This window comes from Vicugna pacos, unplaced genomic scaffold, assembly GCF_048564905.1.
Source record: "Vicugna pacos unplaced genomic scaffold, VicPac4 scaffold_18, whole genome shotgun sequence".
NCBI lineage: Eukaryota > Metazoa > Chordata > Mammalia > Artiodactyla > Camelidae > Vicugna > Vicugna pacos.
The window spans coordinates 4754915-4770854 of NW_027328739.1; the positions used below are offsets into that span (position 1 = coordinate 4754915).

The following is a 15940-nucleotide window of genomic DNA, read 5'->3' on the forward strand; positions in this document are numbered from 1 at the left end:
CTTGAATATATTCCCCAATGGTCAAATAAACAAAACTATTACAAAAAAATTCTCCCTTGCATAAATCAAACTGGCTTTTCAAAGTTCATGCCTTTGGCACGATTGTGTTAGATCATAAAGTCTTAGCAAGCAGGGCTGATGCAAGCTTTGATCAACATTGGTTCAAGCCATGTGATGAAATCTTAGTATATATTGACTATTTTTACCCATTAACACAGTCTCATTTATTTAAATGCACTATTTTCCTTCTTATTTCCTTAATATACTTATTATGAGGAGTAGGAGTCAACAGGAAGACATTTTTTCTTGCACTGATTTCTTGGAGAATAATGATTAATATCACTATTTGCCCTCTCCTTTTCCATTCTTAGGCAGGGAGAAATATTTTCTCCATTAACAAAGATATTTCTCTATTATTTCCAGCAGGATTCTTTTTCAGGTTGCCTTTTGGTTATTAACTACTCTGTTTGTAACCATCTCAAGAAATAGCATGCTTGCTTCAGCAGCACATATACTAAAATATAAGGAATGATACGGAGATGAGCATGACCTCCCCCACAAGGGTGACATGCAAATTCCTGAAACTTTCCATATTTTTAAATGAAGTGAGCCAGAAAGAGAAAGAAAAATATCATATGATTTCATTCATATGTGATATCTAAAAAAAAAAAAAGACACAAATGGACTTATCTACAAAACAGAAACAGACTCAGAGACATGGAGAACAAACTTACGGTTATCCGGGGGGAAGGGGGTGGGAAGGGATAAATTGGGAGTTTGAGATTTGCAGATACTAACTAATATATATGAAATAGATAAACAAGTTCATACTGTATCACACAGGGAACTATATTCAATATCTTGTAGTAACCTATAATGTAAAAGAATATGAAAACAAATCTATGTATGTGTATGTATGACTGAAACATGATGCTGTACACCAGAAATTGACACAACATTGTCACCTGACTCTACTTCAATAAAAAAACAGAAATACCATTTCTCCCTTGCTCAGAAGTGCAATCCTGACCTTTTAACTCAATACCTGAGGGAGCTCAAAAATGTGAATGCCATCACCCCGAAGTTTTCTGACGTGATAAATTTATCAGTGTGCACATTCCCTGTTTGAGGGTCTAATGTCACACGTGGATGGACTCAGACTGACACCTGTAGGGAAATATTTTTGTCTTCTTCTTTGAGAACAGCCACCTCATGACACAGTTAATCACATTTCCAATCAAATAGCAAGCTTTCATTGAACAAAGCCGAAGAAATGGGAATTGGGTGTTACTGCCTGTGTAGGAAAGTAAGTGAGGCAGGAACTAGTCAAACCCATTGCATAGCCATTGGTAAGAATAATTGAGTTCAGAGAGAAGATGGCAGTTGGCATTCAGAGCAAGGGCTGGACTGAAATCATCAGGGTAGAATGCTGAATAGGGTGAGAAGTTCTTCATAGACAGCCTTCCCAGGACGGGATGCAAAATGAGATGAGAAACTTGACGTAGCTCACATTCTTTCTCTGTTTTGTGAAAGTCAGCATCTCAGCTATGCATGGTCTAAAACACTGATTTGATCACCATTCCTGAACTTTCTGAGTCTCCTTAGAGCTTTCTTTTCCTCATCAGTGGTGGATGAATATTTATTGTTGTTTCAAGACCCCCAGGGACAGGAGGGCACTCGCTGCAGAAGGTCTGAGACAGCCCGTTGTGTCTGCAGAGTTCTCTTAGAATCAGGGAGGAAACTGAACACTCAGAGGCAGACATGGGATAGAGAGAGGACCAGACCTGGTGAGGAAGGTGCCTTGAGAGGCTTTTGGACAGGAGGTGGGAGAGGGTCTCCAGCAAAAGGTCCATTGCAGACAAGAGTAGAGCTGAGAATCACAGACCACGGACTTGAACGAGGTGAGCAGTGGGGGACTGCAGAAAGTGCAAGCGATGGGGACTACAGGACTGAGTTCTGGGCTCGGTCCTGTCACCAGTTCTCTGTGTGACTTGAGGCATATTCTCTAACTTTACCAATGCTCAGTTAGCTTTGTCATCTGTAAAATAAATGGAAGCACTAAGTTCCATTACAGTTTGAAAATCTGTGGTTCTATGTTATGTCTTATTTGGAGCCATCATGCTGTCACAAAGGAATGAGGCTGCTTACAGAACATTAGAATGCCGTTGAAAATGAACACACTAGATCAATCCTTTTGACACTGATGGTTCGTTAGCAATTTAACAGCCGTACTTAGCAAATGAATTCATGAGAAAGATAAAGAGAACGTTTAAATACGCTCGATTAAGAAACGCTTTCTATTTGAAGTGTTGACAGTAACGATAGATTAGAAAAGTTACTTAAACAAGTAACTTGTGTATCTAAAACATATATAACAGAGGAATATATCCATTTTAGATCTTTTTTGCTTTCTATTTTTAAAAAGCTACTATTACTTACATGTAAACAAAATGCTTAGAACAAAAGCACTAAAAAGTTTCCCTTATTTGCAAAGGAAAAATTTTCCCTTTTATTTATTTATTCTTTCTTTATTTCATTTGCCTTTTATTTACTGAAATCGTACTGCAATTCTACTGAAAGTGAATGTGGGGCATGTGGTCCCCCGCCTTCTGCCCCAGAAGGCATCTCCTAGGTGTTTTAACAAAATAGGAATAGAGAGAAAAGCAGGAATCACTCAGAGAAAACGTGGAGAGCCCACTTGTATGATATGGCACCGAGGTGGCAGGAACAGCTGCACAGCAGCTTAATCCCTGTGACAGGCCCCAAGCTCTAAAATGGTGGCTGGCACTCCGATGAGATTGCCGAGCAGCCAGATGCCACAGCTGGGAACGTTGTCCTTGTGGTTCAGACGAAACTGATCCAGAAAGTGGCGCTCCAATAACTCCTTGGAGCCCGTGGGAGGCTTTCCACGGAGAGTTGAAATCTCTGATCGAGGGTGAGTTTCAACGGGTAATGCGCAGGGATGAGCGACAAGGCTAACAATTGTATTAGAAAAAGCAAGTGAAGAAGGAACTGAAAATATTGCTCCCAGCAGGGAAAGTGGGAAGCAGGATCTGGTTTTTAAATCACGGAGGATTAGCAGGATATAGGGGTTGTGATGGTATCAGGTTGACGAAGGCTCTGAATGTTGCAGGGCTGCTTACCTTTTCTCTAAAGTAGCTGGTGGTATTTTTGCCAGAGACAGTGAGGAAAACAAGGGGGAGATTATGTGAACTAAAAGAGATGATGAAGAATTCCTTCATGATAATAAAGGAATTCGTAAGTGCTCACTGAGCGTGTGCAACGCATGTGAGCCTGTGTTACCGGCTGCGTGAATGTCAGCATCTACAGTATAGACTAGTGCACTCTATGTACCATGTATAACAATACTGTGCAGTTTGTGCACAATGTTTAAGACCCTGTGTGAAGAACAGGACGGTCTGAGTCTTTGATATAATCCCTATGAATTTAGTCTGTAAATATAGTAATGGTAGACAGCATTGCCCCCCAACTCTTGACTCTGATTCTCAGAACTTGTGACACTATGGCCTCACGTTGCAAAAGGGACTTGCAGATGTGATGAACGGTATGGAATTTGAAGTGGGGAGTTATCCTGATTTATCGGGTTGGGTTCACTCTAAGTACGTAAGTGCTTAAGAGCAGACAACTCCTCTGGCTGGGTCCGTGGGATGAGATAGAAGGAGAGTTTGAAGCATGAGAGGGACTCAGCTCATCCTGGCTGGCTTCAAAGTGGCAGGAAGGAGGCCATCAGTCAAGGATGGCAGAAGGGCCCTCAGCTGACAGACAGCAGGCGTCTCAGTCCTGCGCCCTCAAGGAAATGAATTCCATCAAGTTGAGCGAACGAGGAAGTGGATTGTTCTCTGTAGCCTCCAGAACGGAAGGTAGCCCTGCTAACACCTGGGCTTTTGCCTTGTGAAGGCTGTGTAATTCTTTTGACAGATAAGATGATAAGATAATCAATTTGTGTGGTTTTAAGCTGCCATGTTTGTGATTATTTTCACAGGAGCCACAGAAAACAAAAGCAATCTCTAAGTTACTAAATGCTTAATAAGTTAAAAATACAAGGGACAAATAGCAAGGTAAATAGTGATATGTTGAAATGATCCAGTCTCTGATTATCTACTGAATTAGCAGCTTAAATGAGAGCAAGTTATTTGAGATCATGTAGGATGCAGTTGGGCTGAGAAGATTTTTATGGGAAATAGATTAAGGACACAATTGGAGGGATATGTAGACCTTTGATGAGAAGAAGGTGAAGTCTGTGAAAAACTGTGTGTGGGAGAATGACAAGAGGAAATACATCTGTAGGAAAAGTCTGAGATGTTTTGTGGGGGAAATAGGAGAGAGAGCCATTTTTTGATATGTAGGAACATAAAACAATAAGGAAATATCGATTTGGGACAGATTGTAGAGAGTGTTGTGCTTTCTTGTTATGCCAGAGAAAAGCTTTTTAATTTTGAAGATATGCATGTAAAAGTATCTGAGACTCAAGAAATACAGAACTATGCATTTTAGCTCTACCATGGTGGTTCAGCATTACTATGAAGTAGATGTGTAATGGCTTAATTTTTGGTGGCATTAAATTATCACTAAGGCATCACTAAAATTACTGTTCCTTTGCAACTCTCATGGCTATTCCTGGATTTCTGTCTCTTTCTCATGCTCATGGGAACGCCTAGAAATGTAACATTCCCATGAGTTTCAAGGAAGAGCTACCCCCCTCAGCTTTATGCTTCCAATATCTGTTGCATATGCTTGTGTTAGAACTCTCACTACCACCATGTTTTAATTATGTGTGTACATGTCCATCTTCTTAACTCCCATTTTCCTTAGAGTTAAACAAAAATAACATAAGAGCTATTATTATTTAAACAATTATTAAAGAAGGAACTTTACATATATTATTTAATCTTTAAATTATCTTTTTTTGCAGAATGAAGTTATTAAGTTTAAAATTTTTAATTTATTTATTTTTAATTTTTTTTAAATGGAGATGCTGGGGATTGAACTCAGGACCTTGTGAATGCTGAGCACACACTCTACCACTCTATCCTCCCCCCTCATTTAATCTTTACAAATCAATAAAGTCAAGTTGTTAAAAAGACTTTATTTTTAGAGCAGTTTTAGATTCATAGCAAAATTAAGATGAAGGTACAAAGATTTCCCACATACTTTGTCCCCACACATGCATAGCCTCTCCCGTAATCACCAGCCCCCCGAGATGGTAAATTTGTTACAGTTGATGAACCTGGGTTGACATATTATCATCACCCAAAGTCCGTGGTTTGCAGCCGGGTTCACTCTTGGTGCTGAACATTCTGTGGATTTGGACAAATGTGTAAGGATGTGTATCCATCATTACTGCTTGCGCAGGGTATTTTCACTGCCCTAAAAATCCTCTTTACTCTGTCTGTTCACCCCGCCTCCATCCAACTCCTGGCAACCTCTGCCCTTTTTACTGTCTCCATCATTTTCTCTTTTCCAGGGTGTCATATAGTTGGAATCACATAGTATCTGGCCGTTTCAACAATTGTGGTCCTTGGTGTTTCCCCAAAGGAGCTGAAAAATGTCCATGCAAAAAGCAGCACAAAGATGTTTATAACAACTTTACTCATAATTACTAAAACTTGGAGGTGACCGAGATGTTCATCAGGTGAATGGATAAATAAAACCGTGATCCATCCAGAGGATGTAATATTGTTTGATGCTTAAAAGAAATGAGCTATCAAGCTGTGAAAAGACATGGAGGAATCTTAAATGTGTATTCCTAAGTGATAGAATGAAGCAAAGGTTTACTTTTTTCATTTTAAATCTTTATTATTAAAGTAATAATAAATACTGTAAAAGTTTCTGGAATCCAATGTAGGTTACACTGAAATGTAGCAGTTCCCCAACCTGCAGCCCTACCCTGTAATTCTATGCTCAGAAACACCTTTTAAACTATTTCTGCTTTTAGGTTCTTAGTTCATTGCCTCCATATAGCTTAATAATGTACCTTCAAGCCCACTTGTGGATTCATCAAATTCGGACTTTATTTATTGGCTACTGTGCAAGATGCAGAATGTTAACATCCTACTTTTAAATCATTTGCTTGTACTTCTATTTTCTGTTCCAGTCCTTGTGGCCGACATCTCCACTCCCTTTTAGAGGAGAGAAGTGTGTGTGTCCCACCCCGCCCTCTGTCTTGTCTCACTTCCACGTTCCAGCTTGTTAGTGACACTGTTAGTGACACTCAGCGGGCCCTCTTCTCTCTTTCAGAAACTGAAAAAATATAATTGAGTAGAAATAATCCAATGGAAGGACCGGAAAATCAAGTTCAAAGAACTCTCTAAAAAAAAGCACAGCAAAAAGACAGAGAGGCAGTGCAAGTGAAATAAAACAGATGACATCGTGGCTAACCCAGGTGGTCCTTTATCTAACCAATAAGGATCCGGAAAGAGAAAACGCAGACTGTAAGTCTGCTACATTTTATTAATACATCTATTCCTGAAAGCTGATACTCAGCAAGCAGCGGGTACATTATTTGGCTGTAAATATTCACCTGAGAATCATTTCTTTCCTAAAATGACTCATATCCTAACTCTAGAAGCATAGTCTTTCTTACAAGGAGGTGAAATGAGCCTTTGCCACCTTCTCAAGCTCTTTTATTTTATTTATTTTTATTTTTCCTTTATTAACTTTCTTAGGAATAATTGACATGTGTAATTATCTATATGTAAAGAATGCAGGGTGATGGTTTGATATAATATCCACTGTAGAGTGATTACCAAGATCAAGAAAATATTCATTCATCCTCTCACAGAGTTAACATAGTTAACACTTTTTTTAGTGAGAATGCCTAAGATCTACTGGCAGCAACTGTCAAGTATACAATACCGTATTACTCACCACAGTTCTGTTATTTTTTAACCGTTTTAGTCACACCAGCACTTTGCTTCCCACAGACACACTACAGAGCCCTTCAACTCCTGGCTCTGGTGTGTGGGATGACGGGTCTCCCAGAAGCCTCCTCCATCCCCCCCGGGTTGTGTCCCCTTCCCCAAGTCCCATGTCTGACTATTCCTTGGTCCACTCCTTCCTTTTGCTTCTAAATAACTTCAGGTAGCTTCCTAAGAGAGGGTGAGGGTGAGAGGTTGGAGGGCCAACACTCCCAGTTCTTGCATACCTGAAGTGTTTTTCTTTTTCATTTAATTTCATGGATATACTTGCATTTTGGAATTTAAGCCCCAATTGGTTTTCATGCGAAACTCGTTAACTTTTCCTCTGTTGTTTCCTGGAATCCAGTTTATCAATGAGACATATTATATTAGAATGATATCTATTTCTTTGTAGTGGCTTTCTTTTTTTTTTTTCCTACTTAAAAGCATTTAGGACTTTACCTCTGAGGCTTTACAATGTTATTTAAGAACATTTCCAGATGCGCCATCCATTGTATTGGAGATTTTTCAGCCTAAAGAGTTGCACTCAGCATTACTATTTTTTACCTCTTTTATTATCCCTTCCTATAGTCTTTCCCTTTTTTCCCCTTTTATTCACTTCTTTTAATTCTCTCTATTTCCTATTTCCAGATACCTGTTGGTTAAAAGTTAAGTGGTGCTTAGAGAAAAACTCAAAATAAAAGAGTAAAAGAAAAATTTTAAGATTAAAAATAAGGCTAGACAAAGATTTATCAGGAAAACAAACATAAAGCAAATGTTACGTGATTAATTTCAAACAGAATAGAATTAAAATACAATATTTATGGAGAATATGATGAACAAGAAAGTTCTGGATTATGTATTTAAATGCACAGAGAAAGATATATTCATCTAAAAATCCAAGCTATTAGGCATAAAAGGAGAAATAATAAACACAGTTATTGTGGAAAACATATAGTTTTTTTGAGTATAAAACTGTAATCCAGGATCAGAATTATATATGCATTAATATTTAATCCTACAATGATGCTAAACAGATACTATTTTCTCATTTTAAGAAGAAAATTTAGCGGTGGAGATTTTAACTAATGTTCCAAAGGGTTAAATAACAAAGAAGTACCAGAATCTGGATTTCAAACCCAAGTTTATCAGATCTTGGAGGTTGGGGTTCTGATACTCTGAAGTTCTGACTTTTCTCTCTTTCCACAGATGAAACAAACAAAACTCAAAACACGGAGGTGGTGAATGATGATTGCTTGACTTAAAAGGTCTATCTGTCAAACTTTCAACTCAGTCAAGTGCTAATACAGTCAGTTTTTTTTGTCAGATATTCTTTGTACTGCAGAGTTCTAGGAGTCTTGAAAAAATGCACAGCATCATGTATTCACCAGTACGATACCACACAGAAAAATTTCACAGCCCCCAAATCCTCTGTGCTTCACCTAGTTAACCCTCCCAACTCCTCAAGTCCCTGACAACCGCTCATGTATTTTCTGTCTCTCTGCTTCCATCTTGTCATTATTTCACATGAAGAGAATCACACAGCACACATCCTTGTGAGACTTCTTTCTTTCACTTAAGCAATATGCATTTAAGCAATTGCACATGACATTCACCCACGCTGTTTCATTGATTAACAGCTCATTCTTTTTGTTCATCAAATAATATTCCATAGTATGGATGAACCTCAGTTTGTTTATTCATTTGCTCGTTGGAGGCCACCTTGGATGCTTCCAGTTTTAGGGTGTGCCCTGATTTTTAGAGGTTACCAGTGAATATTCACATTCATAGGTCCCAGGTGGAAGGTAGGACAGCCCTTGTCATAATATCCTGCCCATCACTGGTGTACGTGATTTTCCAAATTACAAATGAGAAGCGACTCAGGTCATTCAGTGTGCATTTTAAAGGTGCAATAAATTATGCTTTGTTGCTAAACAGGAAAGTATGAAAATAAATGAACTGAGCATTCGGGGAAGGAAATTAGAAACAGAGAGAAAAAAAAAGCCAACGGAGGGATGAAAGGGGTTGAGAAAAACAAACACAGACATTAATAAATTGGAAGATGCAAAATTGTAGAAGTGATAAATAACTTCAAGAGATTTTTACTTGCAATAAATCCTATAACATAAGAACAACTTTAGCATATTTGATCAAGAAGAAAGGACAAAATCCTTCAAGCACATGTTAGCAGAACAAAAAAAAGATACATTGTATGCCATGTAAATGGTTTCAGGCTATAGAGAAGAGCTATATATTTCCAGGGTACATTTTATAAAGTCAGAAGGTTACTATGTCAATATCTGACATAGACATTCCCCTAACTATAGAATAACCCAAGTTACTCTTAGGAAAAAAAACTTTAAAAGATGCTAGCAAATTGACCTCAACTGGTTATTAAGAGAAATAGATACAACTTAGTATGTTTTATTCCAGGAGAGCAAGAAGAGTATTAAAATAATACATCATTTCAATATGTTAAAAAAAAATACAATTTTAAGAGGTTCTCTGAGGGCATGAGTTAAGAATATTTACTAACTTTACTAAGGCATAATAATTTCTAAATTTCATTGACTCCTTAAAAATTGTGCCAGGCACTATTCCAAGTGCAGTATACACTTAGCTCACTGAATTTTCAGAAAGCCACCAAAAATAAGTACTGTTACCATTATTTAACTGATTTTACAGAAAAGGAAACGAAGGCACTGATGGTTTAAATAACATAGCGTTGCTCAACTAAGAAAAAGCCAATCAGGACATGAACCCTGGAAACGTGACTCCAGACCTGTGCTCTTATCCACTGGAATCCAGATTCACGAGCATGTTTCTGGTTAAAAATAAGCAGCTACAAAAACCACAAAACCACCACCACTGCCACTGAATCCACTACCATTCAGGACTGGTACCACAGCATAAGATGAGGAGTGGAAATATACCAGAGTAAAGAGGGTCTGTTTCATGAAAAGTGGATGTTGTAGTAAATGATGAAATGCTAAAAGCAGGAGCAGAGCAAGTATGTCCTCTACTTCTATTATTTTATACATTTCCAGAAATATTTAGCAATTGAATGAAAAATGAAACAATTACAACAAAGTATATCTTTTGTAAAAGAAAATATTCACAATAATTTGCATTTGATTTAATGACCTGTCTGGGAAACCTAAGAAAATTACTAGAAAAAATATTAGAAGTAATAAGAGAGATAAATAAACTATCCAGATGGAAAAAAATGCAAAAAAATCCCCAATATTTTTTGTTACTTGGCAATTTTAATGGAAGGAAAAAAGCCCTTTCCCAGTAGCTGATAAATTATAAACTGCTTAAGAATAGTGTGTAGAATCAAAATAAATCCAGCTACAAAACTTGGCTGAAACAGCTAAAAGAAGATGTAAAATACATAATATTGAGTGGAATGACTAAATATCATAAATTATTCCAGTAGTTTATTAGTAAATCAGGAAGCCATGATTTGTGGCATTTGCTGATTTCCAGAGTGTAAAAATTCTCACCTGGTTGACTTCAGGATACAGAAAATTTAAAACCACCTGGCAAAGTTCCTGGGTTATTAACCAATGGGCTTTTCTGAGCTGGTAAGAGCTGACTCCAGGACACAACTGAATTATTCCCAATTTAATTTGTACATTTAATGTAATTACATTCTGAGTTTAGTTTCATTTGAGTCAAGTGAACAATTGGAATTTTAAGGAATATGATGGACTCCCCATCGAAATTCTCCCAGATAATTAGACATATTTTATTTTATAAACCAAGTTTATTGAAGTGTAATTTAAATACTGTAAAGTTCACTCGTTTAAGTATATAATTCTACGAGGTTTGACAAACATAATTGTCTTCTTGAATTGTCTTATTCCTGCCCTTTCATCCTCCTGTGGTTTCTTCTATTACCATTTTCCTATTACCTTTCCCTAAGCCATCCAACACTTGAGAACATTTCAAATAAATGGATAGGTGTTCTTCCAAGTTTCATAGCATTACAGTTAATAAGAAAAAACTGTTCTATGACAGATAAATAAAGATGCCAACTGCTTACTTAAAACTTGATTATTAGTTCTGATTATGCGAGAGTCCTTTCTTTAATTACTATATAATATTTATTGAAGTATAGTCAGTTTACAATGTTGTGTCAATTTCTGGTGATCAGCATAATATTTCAGTCATACATGAATGTACATAGAGTCAGTTTCATATATTACACCATAGATTACTACAAGATATTGAATATAGTTCCCTGTGTTACACAATTTGAACTTGTTGTTTATCTGTTTTATATATATTAGTTAGTATCTGCAAATCTCAAATTCTCAGTTTATCCCCTCCCACCCCCTTCCTCCCTGGATAACCATAAGTTTGTTTTCTATGTCTGTGAGTCTGTTTCTGTTTTGTAAATAAGTTCTTTTGTCTTTTTTTTTTTAGATTCCATCTATAAGTGATATCATACAGTATTTTTCTTTCTCTTTCTGGCTGACTTCACTTAGAAAGATGATCTCCAGGGATACATGTTGCTGCAAATGGCAGTATTTTATTCTTTTTTATAGCTGAGTAGTATTCCATTGTATATTTATACCACAACCTCTTTATCCAGTCATCTTTCAATGGACAGTTAAGTTGTTTCCATGTCTTGGCTATTGTAAATAGTGCTGCTATGAACATTGGGGTGCATGTGTCTTTTTGAATTAGAGTTCCCTCTGGATATATGCCCAGGAGTGGGATTGCTGGATCATATGATAAGTCTATGTTTAGTCCTTTGAGGAATCTCCATACTGTTTTCCATAATGGCTGCACCAAACTACATTCCCATCAACAATGTGTAGGAGGGTTCCCTTTTCTCCAACCCTCTCTAGTGTTTACAATTTGTGGACTTTTGAATGATGGTCATACTGACTGGTGTGAGGTGATACCTTATTGTAGTTTTAATTTGTATTTATCTGATAATTAGTGATATTGAGCATTTTTTCATGGATCAAGGAAGTAAAACACATACACAGAGAACAACAGAACATTGACTAAGGAAATCAAAGATAACTTAAAGAAATGGAAAGCTATCCCATGTTCTTGAACTGGAAGAATTAATATGGTTAAAATGGCCATACAACCCAAAGCAATCTACAGATTTAATGCAATCCATATCAAATTACACAGGACATTTTTCACAGAACTAGAACAAATAATCATAAAATTTTATGGGATCACAAATGACCCAGAATTGAAAATGCAATACTGAAGAAAAAGAATGAAGCTGGAGGAGTAACCTTCCTAGATTTCAGAGAATACTACAGAGCTACAGTAATCAAAACAGCATGGTATTGGTACAAAAACAGACATATGGATCAATGGAATAGAATAGAAATAAACCCATAGAACTTTGGTCAAGTAATTAACATTTTCTGACATAAATCTTTTCTTTTGGATTTGCTAGAAATTGCAGCCTTTTTAAAAATAAATGTTTACACTTTAATCTCTGGACCTTTTATGTTTTATGTGATTTCATGACCTGTGAGCTGCTGTGCAGACAGCAAACTCAGATGCATGCAGCTCTTGAATGTTATGAATCTTAAGGTTGATCTGTCAGTGGGGGCTGGGGAGATTTTTTTTTTCTATTTTCTAATGATTGTGATAGTGTCCTCTTTTATTCTATGACCTTTCCCTCTTCTTTACAGACACATTTAGAATTTCTCCCTAGTAATTCTGCAAGGGCCTCTTTTAAAAAGTCCTCTAAACTACTCTATTCCTAAGTAAATGTCTGTTTTACAGTCATGTTACGTATTTGAACCCCAAGTGAGGAGAATATCCAAATTAAAAATATATTGACATTTGCATCTAAAAGGGGAGTTATAAATGTGCCATGCTGTGGATATTTTGTGCATTCATTGTTCCTCCTGTTAAGGTGACCTCAAGCTAAACTTGCAGAATTGTTTCATCAAAGAGTGCTAAAGATTTTAATACATAACCACAAATTTGTTCTGAAAACTGTGCTGTTAAATTCCCATCAGTATATAAGAAAATATTTCTCAATTTTCTTGCATAGCTTTGCTTCCTGTTTGAAACTTCCATGCTTAAAACAACTCTGATTAGCAGTAGCTGCAGGATAAATGTTGGCTGAACTAAGGTGAAACAAAAATATCTTTGCCAAGGAGATGTAATTTAAAGCAGGGATGCTTGTGTTATTAGATTAAAAGCAAAAATAACTTCAAAATGAAATGGATATTATTTTCCACCTGATAGGTATATTACACCATACTACAATGAAAAATTGCTTAAAATGAAATTTAGACTCTCACATTGTGCTGATACAGAGAAAATATATTTCTGAATAAAATGATATCTATAAAGTATTAATGTAATGAACTTCCTATTTAAGAATTAGAGTCTGGCACCATTTTATGAAAATAATCGGTCAGACTCTGCCAGTCCCCTTTTGCACTTTTTATCACACGTGTCAATTCTCATTAATTTCTCCTACGTGAACTTTGGGGGATTTTTCTAACAATCGATACTACTTTATTACTCAGTGCATTCCTATTTCTCATAAACACACAGTCAACAAAAAATCTCTACCCAGATGAACAAAAGAAGAAATCTAACAATAATCATCAGAATTATTGAGTATCCTGAGAGCTGGCAAATTTATGAGCAGTAAGTAACTAAGGACAAATATATTTCATTGCATCTGACAAGTTACACACCCTGGATCTGGACGGGGGAATAGCCTCACTCACCTGTTTAACCAGCTGAATGGATTGGTCCTTATTTATGATGAGATCTCTGTTAAGAAAGACTCAGAAGCAAATCCAGATCCATAGAGATGACTTAATTATTTCTGATAAAAGAGCCAATTTTGTCCAATGAAGAAAATTATTGTAGATTTTAAAATTCAACTACAAATCTGACCTGAGTTGCAGTATTGCATGCACTACATAAAATGGAAAGTTGATTCAAATATCTTGAAAATTGGGACCCCAAATACTTTAAACTACCGAGGAAAATTCAAGCAAATGTAAGTGTTTTGTGCCAGTTCACTGGAAACTTGCTTCAGTGCTTAAGTCGTCTATGTCTGTGTGGAAAACTAGAACATCATAAAATATAATGGCTTTATCTAAAAAATGGTTTAATAGGGAAAGAAATGAAAAGGGGCTCTTGGGGAAAAGCTCAATGTTTCAAACAAACTCTGTGTGAAATGACTAAGGTGAAACAGATTTTAATCTTCTAAAGTCTCTTTGCCTCTGTAGTGTTAGCCAAAAAGATGGATAAAGACTTGAGGTAAAAAGCAATGACTCCATTTTTATGCTCAAACAATCTTAGGTCTGGTTCTCTGTTCAGCTTGATAACAAGAATCATCTTTCCTTTTGCCTACGTCAGACGCCTAACAGAAATTTCCCTTTGGAGTCTCTCAGTCTTGCTTTTGTGTGTTCTTTTTTTTTTCTATACATGGCTTGTTTGGAAGAGTTATCTGTCTTTTTTTGTAACCAGGTAACTTCCCTTAGGTGCTTTTGTAAGCATAGCTATTCTGCAAGTCTATTGCAGAGACAAACCATCAGAAAAGAATGATGGGAAGCCGAGAGCCAAGAGTGAATTGTTAAAAAGAAAAAAAAAAAAGGAAACCAAGACCCCCTGAGCCATACCCTCTTGATCTGAATGAAAACTTTTAAATTCATTTTATATTTTATTCAGATTCAAACTCCCAGGGCTGAAATAGTCAACTTTGAAGAACACTTTTCAAAATAAATCAAAAATAGGCAAAAAAAAAAAGGGGGGTGGGGCTTGCATGTGTGTTGCTGTTTTCAGAGATGTAAACAATTTTATAAATCATCTCAGTTTTGTTTTTAAGAAACATTGTCTCCACGTAGAAAATTTCAAGTGTCTTCATTATTCATATTAATTTAAAAATCTAAATTATACAAATGCATGAATGGAAAATAAAATAGCATGAAAGCTCTGGCTATGAAAAGCAACAGTTTCTGAATGTACCCCTTCCCTCCCAGGCCTGCGTCCAGAGGCAGAGATGCTCAGTGGTTTCCTCTGTTATGGTTCACTTCTGCCACTCTTTTCTTAGCTACTGGAGATTTGACTGTCAATTTCCTGTAATAATGCATCAGATTCATAAAAAGCCCACAAATGCTAAATGCTGGAGAAAAGGGAGCCTTCCTACACAGCTGGTGGGAATACAGTTTGGTGCAGCCATTATGGAAAGCAGTATGGAGATTCCTCAAAAACCTAAAAATAGATTTACCATGTGATCCAGCAATCTCACTCCTGGGTGCGTTCTGGAGGGAACTCTAATTTGAAAAGACACATGCACCCCAATATTCATAGCAGCACTATTTACAATAGTCAAGACATGGAAACAACCTAACTGTCCATTGACAGATGGCTGGTTAAAGAAGCTGTGGTATACTTATACAATGGAATACTACTCAGCCATAAAAATAATAAAATAATGCCATTTGCAGCAACATGAATGGACCTGGAGATCATCTTTCTAAGTGAAGTAAGCCAGAAAGAGAAGAAAAATATCATATGATATCACTCATATGTGGAATCTAAAAAAAAAAAGAGAGAAAAAAAGAGGACGCTAATGAACTCATCTACAAAACAGAAACAGACTAACAGACATAGTAAATAATCTTATGGTTAGTGGGGAAAAGGGAGTAGGAAGGGATAAATTTGGGAGTTTGAGATTTGCATATTATAACCACTATACATAAAAATAGATAAAAATCACATTTATTCTGTATAGCACAGGGAACTAAGTTCAATATCTTATAATACCCTTTAATGGAAAATAATATGAAAACCAATACATGTATGTATATGTATAACTGAAACATGATGTTGTACACTAGAAACTGACACATTGTAACTGAATATACTTAAAAAAAACTGAGTAACTGGATATAACTAGTGAATTACAAGAAAACTGTAATATATTGATTTAAATAAAGCATTTTCTATTATGCATTTTAAATCTGAAAAACAAACAAAAAACCCCATCAGATTCAGCTCACTTT

The 15940-nt window shown here is 36.4% G+C and overlaps 1 non-coding gene across 1 annotated transcript; it reads left to right on the forward strand.

Annotated features, from left to right (window-relative positions):
* The first annotated feature begins 494 nt into the window (after positions 1–494).
* Positions 495–598, forward strand: LOC140692901 (U6 spliceosomal RNA). The gene has a single exon (XR_012068503.1). It is a non-coding gene; the product is annotated as a U6 spliceosomal RNA (small nuclear RNA).
* Positions 599–15940: the final 15342 nt, after the last annotated feature.